The following is a 20,936-nucleotide window of genomic DNA, read 5'->3' on the forward strand; positions in this document are numbered from 1 at the left end:
GTGTGCAAAGCACCCCACTCCTCGGTGGTTCTCTCCGACAGTTCATTTTTGGGTTACCCATCCTCGAATGATCGCCTCATACGCAACACATCACATTTAGCTGTTATCTCGGTTAGTCTTGTATGTATAAACTTTTTTGGGTCGGCATTATTATGCCTGTTAATCTCAATGAATTCAAAATAATAGCTTTTTGATTAACAAGAGTTTTGGCTCTGAGTATCGTTTAGAATAAAAAATATATATAATATACCACATCTGTACGGCATCGAGATCCCGAGACCCATATGGGCCCTGGGCCCAGGCCCAACGGAACAGCCCCATTGCCTTAAGCCCTTCTTGAAACTGCCTTCGTGTAAAAACAAGTTTTGTGCCTTGAATCCTGAGAAGTGTTTGGCATAAGCTTTCCTGAACAAGCATATGAACCGTGTCCGGGAAAATCATGAAATGCTCGAGAAACTGCATTACCGAGCACAATCGACTAAGCTGGAACCAAGTTCCAAGGCCATAATTGTTGCATCCCACTTTCACCTAAACACCCACTTAAATCAGATAATATTGGACCTTCAATAGCACTAGCGGTGGCTGTAATCATAATCTCCCCACTAACCTTAGCTAAAAATAGCAGAAGTTTGGGAAGAGGAAGGGGTTCAAAAAAATAGAGAGAAAACAGTCAAGGAAGAAGAAAGATTGAGTGTTGCTTTGAGTCTCTCTGTCGAGAACGACCTAGAGTAGGAAATCTTGAAGCCCACTACAAATAAATTGTGAGCCCAAGTGAGTTAAAGCCTAATAGTCTCATCTCTGGTTCCCACAATTGGCGCCCACCGTGGGGCTCTCCTACAAAGCTGTGGTTCAATTGAGACTCAAACAAGGGAAATGTTTGAGGAGCGTTCAAGAGGGCGTGCGTCGAGCGGTTCCATAGGATCTTCTCGGGGATCGACGTGGAGGGAGAGAAGGCAGAAACGACGAGAGGATAAGGAGCACCCTAGAGGAGAGGAAAGGTCCGGATTGGGAGAAGGGTCGGATTAGACCCACCGAACGGTTTTGGGTGTCTCGGTGCATAGGCAGTATGATGATAGAGACCGAGAACTGGAGCGGTTGCGCAGACTGGTAATGGATCTAGAGTTGGAAGCAAGGGGTCCACGCCAAGAAAGGAATCGCAACCTCCAACAAAGGAGAAATCGGGGCGAGGAGGGCTCCAGTCGATTTAGTACACAGCGATTCCAAAACCGATCACACTCTCAAGAGTCACATCGGCACTCCCGAGAGACACGTCATCACTGGGACCGTTCACGGTTGCATGGATACGATGACTGAGGGTTAGAATCACCGGAGGAACGGCAGCCCCACAATGCTGCCATGGACGCCATGAGCCGAGCCTTACGAATGGCTGCCCGGTCACCGTTCTCCAATGAGATGGGCCCCTATGCCGAGCAGATTTACACGATCGTCATTCAATTCCTACGAGGGGAAGACAGACCCCGTGGAGTATGTCAGTCATTACATCCACATGATGTCCTTGCATGCACATAATGCTGCGTTGATGTGTAAGGTATTCCCCTTCAGTCTCGGCTCAACGGCCCTGAGATGGTTCAATGGGTTACGAAAAGGCTCCATTCGTAGCTTTGTTGAGCTGATTCAAGAGTTCGGCAGTAGATTCGTGACATGCAGCCGAGTGCAACAGCTAGTAGACGCGCTACTTTCCATAAAGATGAGGGTCAGAGAAACCCTTCGGAGTTATGCCAACCGGTACTAGGAACTCTATAACGAGATTGGTGGAGGAAATGAGAAAATTGCGGCAAGCACCTTCAGGATGGGGCTCCCTGAAGACTCTGAATTACAGGAGTCATTAACGAAAAGATCTCCCGAGGATATGAGGCAACTTATGAGACGTATAGAGGAGTACAAACACCTGGAGGATGATCGGCTGCAAAACAGGGGGAAAGCTTCGTTACTCGAGAGATCTTGGCAAGGCGTTGTGCCGACAAGACCTAAAAAAGACTTCAGAATGCAGGAACCAGAGGTACAAATCGAAGGAGTTAATGTGGCGTTCAAAGAGCCCGTGCACAAAATCTTAGATCGAATCAAGAACGAGTCATTCTTCAGGTGGCCAAACAAAATGGGGGGCGACCCATCTCGGAGGAACCAAAACCTATATTGCACATACCACAGAGACAAAGGACACACCACCAAGCAGTGTCGGGTAATAAAAGATCACCTCGGGCAGCTAGTAAAGGCAGGGTACCTGAAAGAGTTTGTAGTAGACTCTACTGACCGAGAAGCCAGCCAGGACGTCCAACAAAAAAGGAACCCCCTCCCGCCACCATTGGGGGTGATCGAAGTCATCCATACTGCACCAAGAGGAACGGCAGCAGCAAAAAGGGTATTGACAGTGGCTTGCACAGAAAGAGATTCAGCCGAGAAGAAGAAGAGAGTTGAACGACTGACCATCTCATTCGAAGAAGACGATTTGGAAGGGATGGTCCAACCTCATGACGGTGCATTGGTGGTGACAGCTCAGATAGGCGGGTTCCTAGTGAAGAGGGTGATGATCGACCAAGGAAGCGGGGCTAACGTCATGTACCCAGACCTGTTCAGAGGGCTTGAATTGAAGACCCAGAATTTAGCGAAATATGACACGTCGCTGATCTCATTTGACGGAAGAGTCGTAATTCCCGAGGGACAAATCTCTCTCCCAGTGGACATGGAAGGCAAGGGAGTTATTGTGACCTTCATAGTAGTCCGATCATTCTCACCGTATACCGCAATCCTGGGAGGCCGTGGATTCACGCAATGAAGACTGTTCCGTCCACCCTCCACGTGAAAGTAAAATTTTCCACTGAATATGGAGTTGCCGAGGTGAGGGGGAACCAACAAGTGGCGAGGCAGTGTCTTGTCGTCGCGGTCAGGTGGAAAAGTGAATAGCTAGGACAAGCGGAACAGACCGAGAAAGAAACTTCATAGCAATTACAGAAGCCCCGAGGGGAAACGGGGGCGGACGTGGCCGAGGAGGTATTGAAGGTTAGAATTTTTCCAGATACTGACAGGTATTTCCAGATAGGTACAAGCATGAATGATCGGGAAAAGGTAGAGATGTTGTTGTTCCTTTTGCAGAACGTAGACGTTTTTTCCTGGAACCCGTATGAAGTGCCCGGCGTAGATCTCGAGTTCATTGTCCACAAACTCAACGTGGACCCATCATTTCCCCCGAAGAAGCAGAAACCGAGAAGAGCGTCAAAGGAACATGTCGACGCAGTAAACCTGGAGGTCCAGCGGCTGAAGGAAGCCAGAGTGATAAGAGAAATATTCTTCCCGAGATGGCTAGCAAATGCAGTTGTAGTAAAGAAGAAGAACGGTAAGTGGAGAGTTTGTGTGGACTTCACAGACTTGAACAGGGCGTGTCCCAGGGACCCGTTCCCAATGTCCAAGATTGACCAACTAGTAGACGCCATGTATGGGCACCCAAGGATGAGCTTCCTGGATGCTTTCCAGGGTTACCACCAGATTGCCTTAGCGCTCGAGGATCGAGAAAAGACAGCATTTATCTCCCCGAGTGCAAACTATCACTACGAGGTCATGCCGTTTGGATTGAAGAACGCTGGAGCCACGTACCAACGAATGATGACGAGAATGTTCTGAGAAAAAATTGGATGCATGGTTGAAGTATATATTGACGACACGGTGGTAAAAAGCAGAAAAGAGTCACAGCATACGGAAGACCTTCGGGGAGTATTCGAGATACTACGGCGGCATAAATTGCGCCTGAATGCCGAGAAGTGCACTTTCGGTGTGGAGGCTGGCAAGTTCCTGGGTTATCTGATCTCTACTCGGGGAATAGAGGCTAACCCCGACCAAAAAGGGGCCGTGAACCATCTCAGACCACAAAGCAATCCCAAGGAAGTGCAAGTGCTTACCGGGATGTTAGCCACCTTAAACCGATTCATCCCCAAATTCGTCGATCGCTACCGGCCGTTTTATCAACTTTTGAAGAAGTGGAAGGGGTTTCATTGGGACGAGGGATGTGATGAGGCTTTTCGAGAGCTGAAGGAATACTTGGCAAAGGCGCCAAGGTTGACAGCCTCGGAACCCGGGGAGGATTTATTTATGTACCTCTCAGTCACCGACCATGCCGTAAGTGCTGTGTTACTAAGGGACCAAGGAGTACAGATGCCAGTGTATTACATAAGCAAAACCTTGGTAGATGCCGAGACGAGGTACCTGCCCCTGGAGAAGTTGGTTCTAGCCCTGGTACATGCCACTAGGAAGTTGCCACATTACTTCCAGGCTCATACGGTGTTCGTCCTCACCGAGTATCCATTACAATCACTGTTAAAGAGATCAGACTTCACGGGTCGAATTGCCAAATGGGGGACTCGGTTGGGATCGTTTGACATAAGGTACCGACCCGAGAAGCTCGGTGAAGGGACAGGTTCTTGCAGATTTCATCGCAGAATTCCCACCCAAGAATGACGACAAGGTAATCTGTAATGTAGAAATTCGTCCGTGGAAGGTTTTTGTGGACGGTGCTTCGAATGCTATGGGGGCCGGGGCTGGTATCGTCATAATCACCCCGGAGGGCATACGATTGGAACATTCCTTCAGATTGGGATTCAAAGCCTCAAACAACGAAGTCGAGTATGAGGCCCTACTAGCCGGTTTGAGGGCCGTATTGCATCTAGGTGCAAAAGATGTTGAGATTTATTCAAACTCCAGGCTGGTTGTTTATCAAATCGCAGGAGACTTCGAGGCTCGGGACTCTCGAATGAAAGCTTATCTAAGTGCGGCCAAGCAGATTATCGGTCAATTCGGAACAATAAAGGTGTCCCAGGTAGGTCGGTCACAAAACAAACATGCCGACTCACTTGCCACGTTAGCTTTATCGGCTACCGAGGATACGCCACGGCTAGTCACAATAGAGCTTATAAGGGAGCCAAGCATCAGTATGAAGAGTATTCACGACCAAGCCAGAGTGGAGGTTGCTAAGGTAGCGGTGGTCAATCCGTGCTGGATGAAGTTGAACATAGATTTCCTTGCCGAGGATAAAGTTCCGGATGATGAAGACGAGGCCAAAAAGATTCGTCGGGTAGCTCCCCGGTACTGGCTGTCTTTAGATCACAAACTGTACCGAAGGTCCTTCGCAGGCCCTTACCTTTTATGCTTACATCCCGAGAAAGTAAGCGAGCTTCTGACCGAGCTACATGAGGGAGTGTGTGGCGGCCATGTTAGGGGACAATCTTTAGCGCACAGAGCGATGACCCAGGGGTTTTGGTGGCCACAGATGCAGAAAGATGTCGCCGAATATGTTCAGAGGTGCGAACAGTGTCAAAAACACGCCCCTTTGATCCATCAGCCAGTAGGTCGTTTGAACCCCGTCAGCAGCCTGTGGCCGTTCGCGCAATGGGGGCTTGACATCCTCGGACCATTCCCCCGAGCAACATGAAACCGCCGTTTTGTATTAGTGGTTGTAGATTACTTCACAAAATGGGCGGAAGTCGAGGCCTTGGCAAACATCCGGGATACTGACGTGAAAAAGTTTGTATGGAAAAACATAGTCACAAGGTTTGGGGTGCCAAATTCGTTAGTAACAGACAATGGGCTACAGTTCGATAGCAAAACTTTTCGGACCTTCTGCAGCGATCTCGGCATCAGGAACAAGTATTCAACCCCGGCTTATCCACAAAGCAACGGCCAAGCTAAGGCAGTGAACAAGACTATTTTGAACGAGCTCAAGAGGAGGTTGGATGGGGCAAAAGGAAGATGGGAAGAAGAGCTACCCAATGTATTATGGGCTTACCGTACGACCCCCAAAAGATCCACGGGCGAGACCCCTTTCTCTTTGACATACGGGGTGGAGGCTGTGATACCAACCGAGGTGAGCTTATGCAGTGCATAGGTCGCGGGGTTTGACCCCGCCTAGAACGCCGACTTGATGATGGAACGTTTGGACTGGCTAGAAAAATGCAGGGAGGCTGCAACCATACGGCTCGCCGAGTATCAGTAGAAACTAGCCCAAAGATGCAACCGAGATGTAAAGGAGAGGGAATTCAGTACTGGAGAATTGGTACTAAGAAAGGTCGTGGGAAACATGCGAGACATAGCTGCAGGGAAGCTTGCTCAAACCTGGGAAGGACCGTACAGAGTTACCGCCATCGCCGATGCAGGGGCCTACTACTTGGAAGACCTTGACGAGAGGCCGCTTCCCCGGCCGTGGAATGCCAACAACTTAAAGAAGTTCTACGTGTGACCATCCGTGTAAGCCAAAACTTGTATTTTACTAAAATCAAGATTATGATGAAGTTGCTTGTATATGCTGTTTTTGATTCCATAATTGCACCCCAAGAGAATTGCAAATAAAAACTCTAAGGACAGAAAACTGGCCTTCGGCTCGATTAAAATCGCCGAGCAGGTGGAAACCTTATCACTAAACTCTAAGGACAGAAACCTGGCACTCGGCTCGATTAAAATCGCCGAGCAGGTGGAAACCTTATCACTAAAAACTCTAAGGACAGATTCCTGGCCCTCGGCTCGATTAAAATTGCCGAGCAGGTGGAAACCTTATTACTAAATTCTAAGGGCAGAAACCTGGCCTTTGGCTCTATTAATATCGCCGAGCAGGTGGAAACCTTATCACTAAAAACTCTAAGGACAAAAACCTGGCCCTTGGCTCGATTAAAATCGCCGAGCAGGTGGAAAACCTTATCACTAAAAAGACTAAGCACAGAAACCAGGCCCTCGGCTCGACTAAAATTGCCGAGTAGGTGGAAACCTTATTGTCACAAAGGAATAAAAGGATAAAGGACAAAAACATCATCCTCGGCTGGATCAAAATCGCCAAACATATGGGAACCCTAACCCTTTACAAACATTAAATCCATTGTCACTCTCGGATTCTCCAAAGCACCGCGCAATAGGTTTTGGGGTATCATTCCATTTACGGCCAAAACATTGGCATAGTCCAAGCGAAACATACAAATAGATAGAAATTCGTTTAACGAATTAAAACCAAAGTTTAAAAAAAAAAAAAAAAAAAAAAAAAAAAAAAAAAAAAGAAAAAAAAAAAAAAGAGAAGCTGTTTACCGATTAAACAAGCGAAATAGAGGAAATTGTTTGTTCACCACATCCTGGTGACATAGGCAAATAAACCATTAAGAAAACTGAAAATGCAATAAAAATAGGTGAAAGCATAAAAACAGAGAGGCTACAAAAAATCAGCTGGAGGGTCGGGTCGGATCTGTCATTTCTGGCTGGTCGGTTAGGGGGTAACGCGAGTCTTCGCCGAGAAGTTCCTGTACAGTTGGGATGCTGGTGGCTTCCATGTCCTCCGACTCGGCATGAGCGTCAATTTGTTCAACCAACTCCCTCATGCTTGTCATTTCCTCCTCCTCAGCAGAAGCCGGGGGATCCTACACGGCAATAATGGGGCTCGGAAAGGGAATTTGGCTGGGGTCTCTCAGGTTGGAATCCTCGGGAACTCCCAGTGCTTGAAGAGCGGCGAACCACCCAGCCTCAAAACCCAGGTTCCGAGCCTGGGCCACTACCGGCTTTGCAGATTTCTCGGCATCCGCAAAGCCTTCGTTGTACCATTTCTGCTCACAGGCCGCCAGGGCTGTCCTAAGGTCAACTAGTTCCTCGGCATTAGAAGTATTAAGGCTGATGGCTTCAGCTAGCTTCACTTTCGTTTCGTTCTGCTTAGCCAAAAGCTCCGCACACCTCTTTTCCGCCAACGCCCTATTTTTCTCCGCGGTAGCGACCTTCTTCTCGGCGGACTCAGTTGCCTTGAGTTTTTCCTTCGCTGTTTTGGCCGCTGACTCCCGCGCCCCCTTTTCACGCTCGACTTCCTCGGCAAGATCTAGTGCCCGGCCAGCCACTATGTGAGCCAGTTGAGCAGCCTAGCAATCACAAAAGTTAGTAAGGAAGCAGAAGTAAATGCATGGGAAGAAATAGATAACTAAAGAATTACCGCGATAGCATGCCACTCTAACCGGCGCCCCACAGACTCCTCAGATCCCTCCTCAAAGGCGTGCACGTCCTCAGGAAGAAGAAGACCCTCGGCCAGGGTTTGGGCAATACGGCCACCCTCGCCTTTCTCCCAGATCCGCACACAGGCGGTTGAAGGCAAAGGCTTGCCGTCCAACAAGAACTTGGGCTTCCACGCTGGAGCCACTTGGGAGGAGGACGCAACCCCCGGATCAACCTGGGTCTGCGACTCACGGATAACGATCCCCCCTGTTGGCTGGGGAGGAGTTTGGACGACAGCATCTCCCGAGCTCGTGGATGGTTGATCGGTGACCTTTTGTTTCTTACGGGCCCGTCCAGCTTGAGAAGAGGGTGGAGGCTGAGGCACCTGGCTCCGACCCTGAGAAGGTGGGGGCTGATTGGGCTGCCGTGCACCGGGCACGAAGCAGTCAATGGTCATGACCTTCCTTGAGACCATCCTTCCGCTGGGTTGGATAACTTCAGCTGACAAGGTAGCCACTTCAATCACTGGTTGCTGGGGCTCAGTGGGCGAATTCTCGGGCTGCGGTTACTCTTGAATAGGGTCCTCTTGTTGGATAGCTTCGTGGGCTAACTCTGTAAGGCGCCGAGACACGCGTTCCGCGGACTTGTCTCGCAAAGGGGCTAGCTCGTCCGAACAGGTGAAGCGCTGTCCAAACTCCCTCGCCTCCCTGGTTGTAAGTTTCGGCGACAAGAAGTTTGCGTACCGGACGTCTATGTATGACAACAAATGGCTATCAACTAGAAGTACCTGCTTAAAGTTCTGCCAGGTGGAGTAAACTGGCTCTACTCCGAGGATCAGGTGTGAAGCCCGGAGTTGTCCGTCCCAATGCACGTATATCTCGGAATGAAGGATGAAGTTCAAATCCTTGGCATGGACGGTTCTGATGTCCGGAACAAACACTTTGCCGTCTGCAAAAGAGCAAGTGTCATATCAGTATCTGATAATAAAGATTTACTTCAATGAAAAGAAAAGGAAAAGTGGAGGAAAACAATTAGATCAAGGGATTGGTACAAACCCACTTCACGCCGTGGAAGGGGGCAATGGACGTCCCCGGCAAACCAATTGTCGTGCACCCAAATGAACTCCCCGGCGGAGTTCCTGTTCGAATCAGGTAGGCATGATATCAGTCGTACCCGATTATTTCTTGTCTTTAGGTAATAGTTAGTAGCTTTGTTCCCACAGAGGCTATACATATGGTTAATGTCATGATAATTTAACTGTAAATCAAAGGTATGGTTCAACCTACTGACGCAGCTAACTACCCGATAAAAGTTGGGGGGAAGCTGGTCGGGACACAGCCCGTAGTACTTAAATGTATCTGTCAAAAGGGGATCCACAGGGAACCTAACCCCACCCTCTAAGATTGACATCAGAGGAAAGAAGGCTATACCTAATCCTCGGTGGAGAGCAATATCACTCTCATGGCAGTAAGCCACTTCCACGTCATTGGGAATACTAAATGTGCTCCTAAAGGTGGCCAAGGCAGCTGGGGACTTTAGAAGATAAGAGTAACCCATCTATAACACTTAATGCTATGAAAGGGAACTTGAAGAAATAAAGCTGAAGGAATAGGAAGGGGCAGAAAACTTACTTTGGGTTCTAAGGAGGAAAGGAACACTGGGCAGGTGAGTAAGCGCACAAAGAGTTGGTCGGCAGAGAGTAAGCGCGAAAAATCAGAGGCGGAGGAAAAATGAAAGAATGTTCTGAGGGAAACTATTTATAGAGTCAAAAAGGGGGGCAAAGAAACGTTTAATCAAGCAATAAATGGGCACGATTTACGAACGGCCCTACGAATACTCAAGGTAACCGATACGCGCGCCGCTTCAGTTCACGAACCATCAGGCAATAATGACAACTGCACTTGACGCCGCGAAACGGCACGTCTTTTGAGATAAGCATTAATGAGAAACCATAACCACGAGTCCCAGGCCATAAGATCTCCGAGGTCAAAAAGCTCGGTTAACTCCTTGATTCTTCCCGGCAACCGGGTATGAATCAAGGGGGGGCTAATGTACGGCACCGAGATCCCGAGACCCATATAGGCCCTGGGCCTAGGCCTAACGGAATAGCCCCATTGCCCTAAGCCCTTCTTGAAACTGCCTTCGTGTAAAAACAAGTTTTGGGCCTTGAATCTTGAGAAGTGTTCGGCATAAGCTTTCCTGAACAAGCATATGAACCGTGTCCGGAAAAATCATGAAATGCTCGGGAAACTGCATTACCGAGCACAATCGACTAAGCTGGAACCAAGTTCCAAGGCCATAATTGTTGCATCTCACTCTCACCTAAACACCCACTTAAATCAGATAATATTAGACCTTCAATAGCACTAGCGGTGGTTGTAATCATAATCTCCCCACTAACCTTAGCTATAAATAGCAGAAGTTTGGGAAGAGGAAGGGATTTAGAAAAATAGAGAGAAAACAGTCAAGGAAGAAGAAAGATTGAGTATTGCTTTGAGTCTCTCTACCGAGAACAACCCAGAGTAGGAAATCTTGAAGCCCACTACAAATAAATTGTGAGCCCAAGTGAGTTAAAGCCCAATAGTCTCATCTCTGGTTCCCACAACTTCCATTTACAATGTAATTATTGCAGAAATGAAAGAATACTTAGAATAAAATAAAGCCATATTTTATTAATACAAAGAAATAGTACAGCGTACAATAAAGGGCTTACACAAGCCTATACCCAAAGCTAATCACAAAAACAAAAAGAAAAGCAAAAATAAAAAGATACAAGGAAACGAAAAATCCTTCTAAATTCTGCTTTAGTAGCGATTATGTATGACAAGATGACCCCATTGGTGGAAGGGAAGAAGAAGAAGAAAAAGAAGTAAAAGCACCAGGATGGACTCGGTGATGGGAAAGAAGAAGAAGCGGAGGCAAAAGGAGGCATCAGTGAAGGAAGAGAGGAAGAAGCAGGGATGCTTAATCCCCGCTTCAGCCCTGACTCCTAACACGCAGGTGCCATATTAGCTATGCTCGAAAGAGAGTGGATGGTACTGATGATGAGCAACCCTAGTTCCGTTGCACCAAAAATTTGATGCGACTAACACCTGCTTCGAATTTTGGCTGAAGGAAGAAGAAAAATATCTTGAGTCTCTGTCCACCTTGCCCTGATCGAGTCATCTTAAGTTTCGGAGCGACCCAATGCTTGTGAAGAGGGTGTGGTCTCTTCACCTGCACCTTTGCCTCAATCATATCATGCTCTAAATTTTGATTGTACTGGTAACGAAAACCTTGAGTGCAGCTGGAGGTTTAGGACTTTGGAAAGACTTAAGGGTCTGTACGTAAAGGAAGTGAGCTCTTACCTTGCTTCTAATATGGAAGGCAAGGTTGGTGGCATTTAATCTACATAGATTTCCAAGAAGAGCTGCAAATGAGATAATTTTCACTCAACTCCCAACGCCATCTGCAACCGTCGGATTTAAGTGACCTCGTAAAGGGAATTTATTAAAGACGCGCCTCGTACACTGAAACGGCAAGAGCGCGGCGTGAGTAAATCTAAAGGAATGTTTCATAACCCGGCGTATCTCCCAGGCAAATGAAGAGACACTGACATTAATGAAGGGAAAAGCTGAGCAAGCCATGATATAGGCCCGACAGCACCAAAACCCTCCTCCCCAACCAAGAAGTCGGGTAGCAGGATTTTGAGGGGCTATTGTGGGGCTAGAGAATTTGTGACCCTGGCCCACTTTACATTAGGGCTCAAGGCTCGAGCCGAGGACGTATAATGAAAGTCCAAATTGCCTTGAGGCACAGCCGAGGATGATTCTGTCCTCGGCATCCCGTAGTGCCCCTAAAAGAAAGGGCGAGCACAGTGCAGAAGCGGCCCAAGTAAAAGGCTGCCAATGCTGCAATAAAAAACTCTGCGCCTGACAGGTCCATGCTCTTCGCCATGCTCTTCACCATGCTCCTCAGCTTTTACAACCACCCCCAACCACTCTAGGTATGGGCTGATGGGACAAGTCTCAACCCCAGAAAGTTGAGCTCACACGTGGACACTAGAGAGAGGGTAAATGCTAGTATAAAAAGGAAAGAGCAACAATACAAAAAGGGGGGGATAAATCGTCTCCCGAATCATGGAGTCCTAAATAAGGAGGATAATAAGAGCACGAAACTCCATAAACTCCTCGGACGAGGTCCAATGACTGGAGCTACCCAAGCCGCGTCAGGAAAAGGTCTAGTCAGCTATGCCAAGTTCTCCCTCATTAATGTTATCATGAAAACCACATCCAACCATCGTTCGACGACCAAGGCCTAGCCTTTCAAACCCACGCTCTACAAATTATATTGTTTGGGTCTTTAACGTACGAACCCAATATCATCTTAGGGTCGTTACAAATTGAGTCCTTACAGACATTTAGGATGAATAATTACCATGAGTTTTGGTAATAAATATTATGAATGTTATGATGTAAGGTAAATAGTGACCATTAGTTCTCATATAAATTCCATGGGTTTATATTATGGTTGAAATAAATAAATGCCATAGGTCCAAAATAAATAATCATAATTTTCCATGAGCTTTTATATTAGTAACACAAATTCATGATTCTCCATGGGCTTGATATATGTTTGCCATGGGTTTTGGAAGAATGAATAGTGTTACAAAACATAAATACTTACCATGGGTTTATAATAAGGTATGAAATAAATAAATATTATGGGTTTAAAATAAATCATAACTTTCCATGAGTTTTTATATTAGTAACACAAATTCATAATTCTTCATGGGCTTGATGTATGTTTGCCATGGGTTTTAGAAAATGAATAGTGTTACATAACATAAATAGTTACAATGGGTTTGATAAGATAGATTTCATAGGCTTGTAATATTGTAGTAATAGGTTTAAGAACTTGAAACATTGTTGATCATTGGACTTTTAAGTGAAATAATTATGATATAGTATTTTGCCAAGTATTAATAACCTTGGGCTTTTGATAGAATAGTGCCAAGTAGTTAACTTGGGCTTTTAAATATTGTCAGCGAGAACTGGGCTTTGATATTGCCAATGAGAATTGGGCTTTTTTGTGATGTTTTATATCATAACCCAATTTAGATAATGAGATATGAAATATTTGTGATTAACATAATAATAGAGCAAAAAATATTTGGGAAAACCCAATAACTTATTAGTGGTGTTTGAAAATAAATAGGTGGTACTCAAATAAAATTAAGTGTAAAAAAAAAAAAAAAAAAAAAAAAAACCCTAACAATACTCAAAATTTAGATTTTACTCCTTATATTTTAAAAATATATTTAGATTTTACTCTATAAAGTTTTGGGTGTTTCGATTTTATATCTTAAAGTTTCATAATATGGGTGTGTAAAATTGAAGCACTCCTAAATTTTAGAGAGTAAAATTCAAATTTTGAAACGTTGAGATTTAAAATCCAAACACCCTAAACATTAGGAGATAAAATCTAAATTCTGAAATTTTAGAGTGCAAAATCCAAATACTCTCAAACTTTAGGGGTGCAATTTGCAATTTACCCATAAAAATTATTTTTTAAGATAATAGATATTGAAAAGAGATATCAAATAAGGTAATTTCCTAAATTAAAGATTAAGATTAAATAAATATGGTACATATAAAAAAATTAAAAATAAATTTATGTACCATATATATTTTAACAAAATATTATTACTTTTCAAATTAAATTCTCATGTAGAATTCTTCTAAAAAAATTATCATGTAAATTAAGGTAATCAAAGGATTAGATGAAAAATAAAATAAGAATTAAAAATAAATACAAAAAGCGTTATATATTTCAAAAATATAAGACAAGCTTTAAGGCTCTGTTTGGGAGTTCATAAGGGAATGTAATAGAATGATCATAAGGGAATGGAAAGGAATGGAAATGAATGAAATGTATTTAAGTAAGGAAAAAGAATGGAATGGAATGAAATGAAATTAAGTAATCTTGATTGGATTTTTTTAAATAAAGGAATGGAAAGGAATGAAAATGATTGGAATGTAAATAATCCTGTTTGGGAGCAATATGGAGGGAATTGAATAAAATCATTTTATGACAATATTACTATTAGACCCCTATTTTAAAATTAAGGGTTGAATATATAGGGGTGTTTTGGGAGTTTTAGTAAAAAAATCATTAAATCTAATTTCATTCCCTCTCATTCTTCCCAATTTCGGAGGGAATGAAAATTTGAGAATTTTATGGAATAGAGATAAATGAGTATTCCCTCCTACCCATTCTATTCCCTCACACTTAAACTCCCAAACAAGGGAATGAGCTTTTCATTCCCTCCATTAAAACTCTCAAACAAGGGAATGGAAGAATATTCTAAAATTATTCTTTTCATTCATTTCCATTTCATTCCATTCCCTCCTCTCAAACGAGGCCTAAAGGATTGACTAAGTGATTCCTAGTATGAAAACTCTTCTCTCATCTTAGAGCGACTCTCATAGGATTCTTCCACGTAATAACCTGGTATTTGTGTTATAAAAAAATTGAAACTCTAACATTTTCCAAGGATAATTGAATGTTTCTGTTATTCATTTAGGGCATCTCTAAGTAGAGTTTAGGGTGGTCACAGGACCACCCTAACCTAGAAAAAAAAAATTATTATGTATAAATTTTAAATTTTTTTATTTTTTTATCTTTAAAAAAGTTTTGTGACCACCCTAATTTTTTTTTAGGCACCATATTATTAAATTTTAAACAAAATTTGACAACGAATTTGATTATAGATTAAGGCTATAATTCTGACCATAAAGGAAGACTTCTTGTTATTGCATCCTTCTCAACATATATGAGCAAGCTTGCATCAAGCTCAAGCAGAGTTTGAATATCTCATTAATCTTGTCAAGTCAAGCTTGATAACTCAATGTTTGGCTTGGTTTGGCTAGATTAGAGCCCTAATCATTGTCAACAAATAACACTACAATGGAAGTACTTACCCAAAAAAAAAAAAAAAAATTGAAAGTATAGATGTGACCAATTGTCAAAATGGGATAAGGCAATGAGTGCAATTGTTGGTTAGTCATACTTAGCAAAAAAGAATCGGACTAAAATCCTCTTGAATTGATATTATTGGCCTCATACCAAGGTTAATGATTCAATTATTATATGATCATATCCGCTAAAATATGATTAACTTAGACCAATATGATTAATTTAAACATTATCCTCTGTCAATCTTGGCAAGAGTATGTCCTTTACTTTGTTTATGTTAATATTGATGTACTTTCAGATATATAATGTCAATTCTTTTGCTCATAGATCTTAAGAATATATTGAAACTCTTAAAAAAATCCCTATTATGGGCAATCAAGTACAAACCATAATTTTTATAAAAAAAGTACAAACTATAATTTTCTCAAAAAAGAAAAAAAGAAAAAAAAGTACAAACTATAATGCTAGGGTCTTTCAAATTAGGTTACATAACTATAGGGGCCTTTTAAATTAGGCTGAATGTTAAGAGTTATTAGACTGCATCTATTAACCTTAAAAATTTAAATTAAACCTGTACAAGTATCTTTCATGACATTGTGTTGAGGCAGAGTATTCTTCAAGGCGACTATATTTATAAGATCAAAAGTTGTCGGTTCAATAGGTCCCAGTGTGTAAACGCTTTTGAGGCGCTATGAACATTATCGACTTCATAACTTGAAACATGGTCTTCACAGCCGCTAGCTATTCCTAACAATTAAAAAATCTGTTAGGAAAGATGGTGACAATAATTATCTTTATACTAGACTTGTAATGTTAGGAACATCTTTCTTGTAATTGTTGACATAATAAGTTGTGATTAGTCCAATATGACTTTTATATGGGCACACAAGACACCAATTTTATTTTCATCACTCACAACATGCTTGCTTAGATGTTGTGAATTTGATGTTCCTAAGTTTGTTGTTTTCTAAAATAGGGACTTCCACTTTGCGTGTGCGTGTGTGTTGGGGGTGTAAATTTTGAATTTTGATTGCTTTAGCTTTGCATTTGCTAATATGTTCAAGATATTTAATTGATTCTCCAAGTTTGATATTTTAGCTCAATGCTTTGTAATTGGCAAAAGTTTTCCACACATTGGCCTTTTGCTGGTATTGCTTGACTCTTAGTACTTCTTTGTTTCTTATTATTGGCATCTGAAAAATTTTATTTTGTACTTTCTATAATTGAATGAGAATAAATATGCACTTAGTTTGGTTGACACTTGACACGTCCTTTTAACTGTAAGCTGTCTATTGAAACCCCTTGACATATAATGTTGCAAAAATGCGGGTTTTATTTGTGTCTCTAAAAATTTCTTCTCAAAAAAAAAAAAAAAAAATTGTCTCTAATTTCTTTAGTGGGTCTTTAGTTCTAGTCATTTAATTGACTAGTGTCAGTGTGAAATCAGAATTTGGTTTATTTCACTGTTTTAATCATTATTTAATGAATTTTTACAATTTTTATGGTACTTAAAAGGGAAGTTAAATTATAGATTTGTGCATATTATTCTTGGTTTGAGGATAGAAAAACAAAACTAGCCATATAGAAATTTATACAAGTCGAACAACCAAAAAATAGGAAACATATATGGGGTGGGGGAGGAGGAGGGGGAGGGGAGAGGTGTGTTGTGAGCCATGACATATAGACAAACTATTGGAATTGCCGCATCTTCTACTGCTTAAAAAAAAAAACTCATGGTAAAACTGCCAAAAGGAATTGCTATATGTTCAACTTTAACAAAATAAATAAACAAAAAACATAGTAAAACTGCCAAAAGATTTTATAAAAGAAAAAAGTATACTACCTGTACAACTAGGGAAGATAATGCTAAAAAAACATGAAATGGTTTCCTCTAATCAGACAGACAATTATGTAACAAAGCACTTCACCAAGTTAAGAAACAAATTTCTGCTCTCATTCTTTGTTGTTCATTTTGCTTATACTAAAAATGGAAATTAGTATAAGCTAAGGATGGGTGAGTGGCAGCTCAAGGTTAGAAGTGGAATTACGAGGGATATTAATAGTTCTTAGATGTGAGCCAAGTAGTCTAGTCAAGCAATTCCATAACTCAGCCGTGCACTTTGTAACCCAATCACTAGCCCATGAAACCATCCCAGCAAGAAGACAACTAAACCACTGCACCCAATTCAACCTTGCATTGCCTATGATAATATGTGCAATCTCAATAAAAGCCACCTGCAGTATGAGAATGACACCCACAGAAACCCAAAACAATGGGTTACGATGAATGCTCTTAAACACATTCTTCTTCTCCAATTCCCTTGCATTTACTTGGTTAAATACTTGGCAGAGAACAAAACTATTAAAGATAATGGTTTTACTAACTTTTTTGCTAATACCCGGGATAGTTTGCCCTTTGAATTGGAATGCCACTGAGATGGTAACTTGATAGAGAGCTTGAGAGACAATGTTTCTCCACATGGCCTTGGTGATAAGTGGTTTAGTTTGTTTCAATGGCAGCTTTTCCATCAGTTCCTCTGTTGGTGACTCGGTCAATAATCCAATGCCACCAAGAAGTGACACAACAAAGTTTGCCCGTAGCAATTGGATAGACGTAATTGGAGAATATCCACAAAACATTGTTGTGATAGTGGTTATCAACAGCCCTGCTATATTCATGGTGAGCTCCAGTTGGATGTACTTCTGAATATTCTCGAAAGTACATCTTCCAAACCTTAAAATGGTGACCAAGAAACTGAGATTTTCATCACCAATGATGATGCCGGAACTTGCTCTAGCCATTTCAGTGCTACAAATCCTCATAGTAATCCCCACATCAGCTTCTTTTAGTGCTGGAATCGCATTTGTTTTTACTCCCACCATTGCTACTATATGGCCTTTTTTCTTCAAACATTGCACTAAAGTGAGCTGGTCAGATGGGATTGAGCTTCCTATCAAGATGATTTGATCAGCTTTATTCATCCTCTCTTCATTGCTGAATTTCCGAAATTCTTCACCTTCAAGCACCAGTGCATTTGAGCAGGGAAGTAGTCCACACTTGAGAGCTATGGTTTCCAACACTGACATTATCTTCTGTAAACAGAGTGATGTTAAATCCAGCATTTTTCAAAGCTCCTATTTCCCTTCCAACCAGCACCGAGTTTAGTGTTGGCATACACAAACCTGTTGTGTTAATACAAATGCTTGTGACTGAACTCATGGTGAGGCAAACAAAAGGTTCTTGAGCAAAAGCCTGTTCAGAGTCTTCAGACATCATCTTCTTATTCCAATAAGAGATGGCAAGCGTGATTACAAAAGGTATTCCTTCCATTACTCCAACCAGCAATGTAGCAAGTGAAGTCGTTAAGGTACTAATCTTTCCATTTGGTTTAATCACAATTTTATCAATCGCATCCATTATCTCTTTGATTGCCTTTGGTTTCTCCTTGAGCTCTGGGAGGCTAGACTTAATATCTTCCTTCAGAAGCATAAAACGGAGGAATAACACTACAAGGATGAGGATAGATATTGAAAGACCAAAAATTTGTGTGCCTTTGTTCACCTTGTCAATTTGCGCTGGTAATGGGGTCTTTTCGGGGACAGGGGTAACCTGCTTCATCAAATCACCCAATCTAGTGTTCATGCCCACTGATGCAACTAGCATGCAACCCTTTCCATCAATCACCTTTGCACCATAGAACAAAAAAGGGTTCTCCTCATTAATGGTGGACTCTAAATCATCATCCAGTTTTAAGGATTGGCCAGTGAACAAACCATCGGCAGGGACGATATAGTCCCTCTCTAGGCGTACTAGGTCACCAATCAAAAGATCGCCAATGATTACTTTGTGTAAACGTCCCCCTCTAATAACATCAACCATCATTCTCTGCAATTCAAATGGTTTATGCTTCCCTGACATCCTTTGGGAATGTTTAAGTCGACGCTGATTACGCAGTGAATCAATGACCACAAGTATGATGATGGCAAGAATTATGATGACCCCTTCATACCAACCAGTTCTCATGCCTTCCTCCTTGACACCAAAGCCAAGTGACAGCACCGCACACGCGAAGAGAAGCAAAATGGTGTAATTATTGCATGATTTTGGGAGAAATTGAAGGAAGCCTAGTGCACTAGTTTGTGTTGTGGACGGCATGCAAGCTATGAATCGAGAGCGCACATCAGCAGGGATTTTTCCCGTCTCTAAATTAGTACCCAAAGCCTTTGCAATTCCGTGGATGCCTCCAAACTTCCGTATGGATTCCAAATCTTTTTCTTTTACAAACTTGGCAATGTGTGCTTGCTGGAGTTGTACTTTTTCATCTCTGATACAGTTGTCATTCTCACCATCAAAATGTACACCTTGAGGTGATCCAATTAAAATTTCCACAATATCCTGCTATATCAAATAGAAAATAAATTAGTATTTTGGCTATTCTATTAAACTTGAATTCAGTTTTAGTTCTAAATCAGAGTCATAATCCCATTTGGACCGACAAGAGTGCTATTTGTTAAACTTAAGGCAAAAATGAGATCATGAAGAGAGGAAGAGGAAATTAAAATGATAGTATTGCACAGAATGATCATGTACATGGTGGGTGCACTGTATTTATACAAACATAACAGAAGGGTAGTTAGCCGTTCCACATTCACACAAGTTGACATCACATGATCAGATCATATATGTTTAGGGTAATCTCTCTCACACACATCTTGTTACACAAAGCGTACGCACAATTCAAATTTTGAACCAAAATCGTATCTTGATTCTTGAAGTCACAATTTCTATTCAAAAACAGAATTTTGTGTGTTTGTCACTAACAATTAGTCAATTACCCAACATTTATATGTTTTAAACTACACGTATGAACTATGAAACATGTTTAGAACCTAATTAAACTGCCTGCCATATATCTCTTCACTATTCATTATACAACTTATAGATATCCATGGGAGAGAAAATAGAAGAGCTTACTCCTCTTGTATCATCATCGAAGCTGTTAAAGGCACTGTAGTAGGAAGTGCATGATGAAAGAGGGCTGAGGAAAGCAAAAGAAACGTTGTCATCAGCTCTACGTATGAGATTTCGCTTACGCAAGCTCAAAAAAACTGCGCGCCAACGCTCTCTTGGAGGATTTCTGGGCGTTAGCTGAGACTCAAGGTCAAGGCCGGGGTTTGGGAACATTTCGGCTTCTCAAAACACAACTTTCTGCACTAACAAGAGCAATTAACTAATCAATAGATACACAAAATAACAGTTAATTAATTAGGTATAAAAGGAAAAGAACTTTGCATAATAGATAGATAGACATACTCGTACTAATGCAAGTAGAAAATCTATCATATATAAAATGAAAGCTGTTTATGAGAATTAAGATTGAGGTTTAATTGTTCCAAAAACAAATGCTTGGAGTTTCTTGTCATAACACGCTTCGCTTTAGCGTTCATTCAGTTCAGTGCGAAGCTTGTCACAGTGAGAACTTAGAAGCTTCGTAAGAAGCTCGTTCCACTTGGTTTTGTTGTAATTTGTTTCTTTTTGACTATTGAGTTGACTACTTGTAATTTCTATTGCTTTTTATGTGTCTTTTTTTTTTTTTTTTTCTTTTTTTTTTTTTAAATAAGGATGAAGCTTTATTAAATACCAACAACCAAACAGGCATCAACACGCTCAGCTCCTAGGAACCTTAAATTTTCATCTCCTTCATGTGAGGCCCAGCAGAGGACAGAGGAGATAGGAACAGACCTTAAAGCCTAGGAGGTGAGCAGTCCTCCTAATAAAATTATTTATTGTATAAACTAAATATTTTATCTCATTCAGATAAGATTAGTCATTTTTCTCAAAAAAAGATTAGATTAGTCATTGCACAAGGCGGCGATCCGAGGCTGGGTCCATGCTGGTCGAGCTTCAGACGAGGAGATCCGAGTCAGGTGGGTCGGGACCGATTGGATCTGATTTTCTTTGGGGTTGTTGGCCACGGATCAAGCTTTGTTGTGGATCTGCGTTTAGGATGGTATTGGACTGT

At 42.1% G+C, this 20,936-nt stretch overlaps 1 pseudogene; it reads right to left on the reverse strand.

Annotated features, from left to right (window-relative positions):
• Window positions 1–16,805: 16,805 nt before the first annotated feature.
• Window positions 16,806–20,098, reverse strand: LOC126728643 (putative calcium-transporting ATPase 13, plasma membrane-type; annotated as a pseudogene).
• Between the last annotated feature and the right edge of the window lie 838 nt (window positions 20,099–20,936).

The sequence above is a fragment of the Quercus robur genome, chromosome 5 (genome assembly GCF_932294415.1).
Source record: "Quercus robur chromosome 5, dhQueRobu3.1, whole genome shotgun sequence".
NCBI classification, from domain to species: Eukaryota; Viridiplantae; Streptophyta; class Magnoliopsida; order Fagales; family Fagaceae; genus Quercus; species Quercus robur.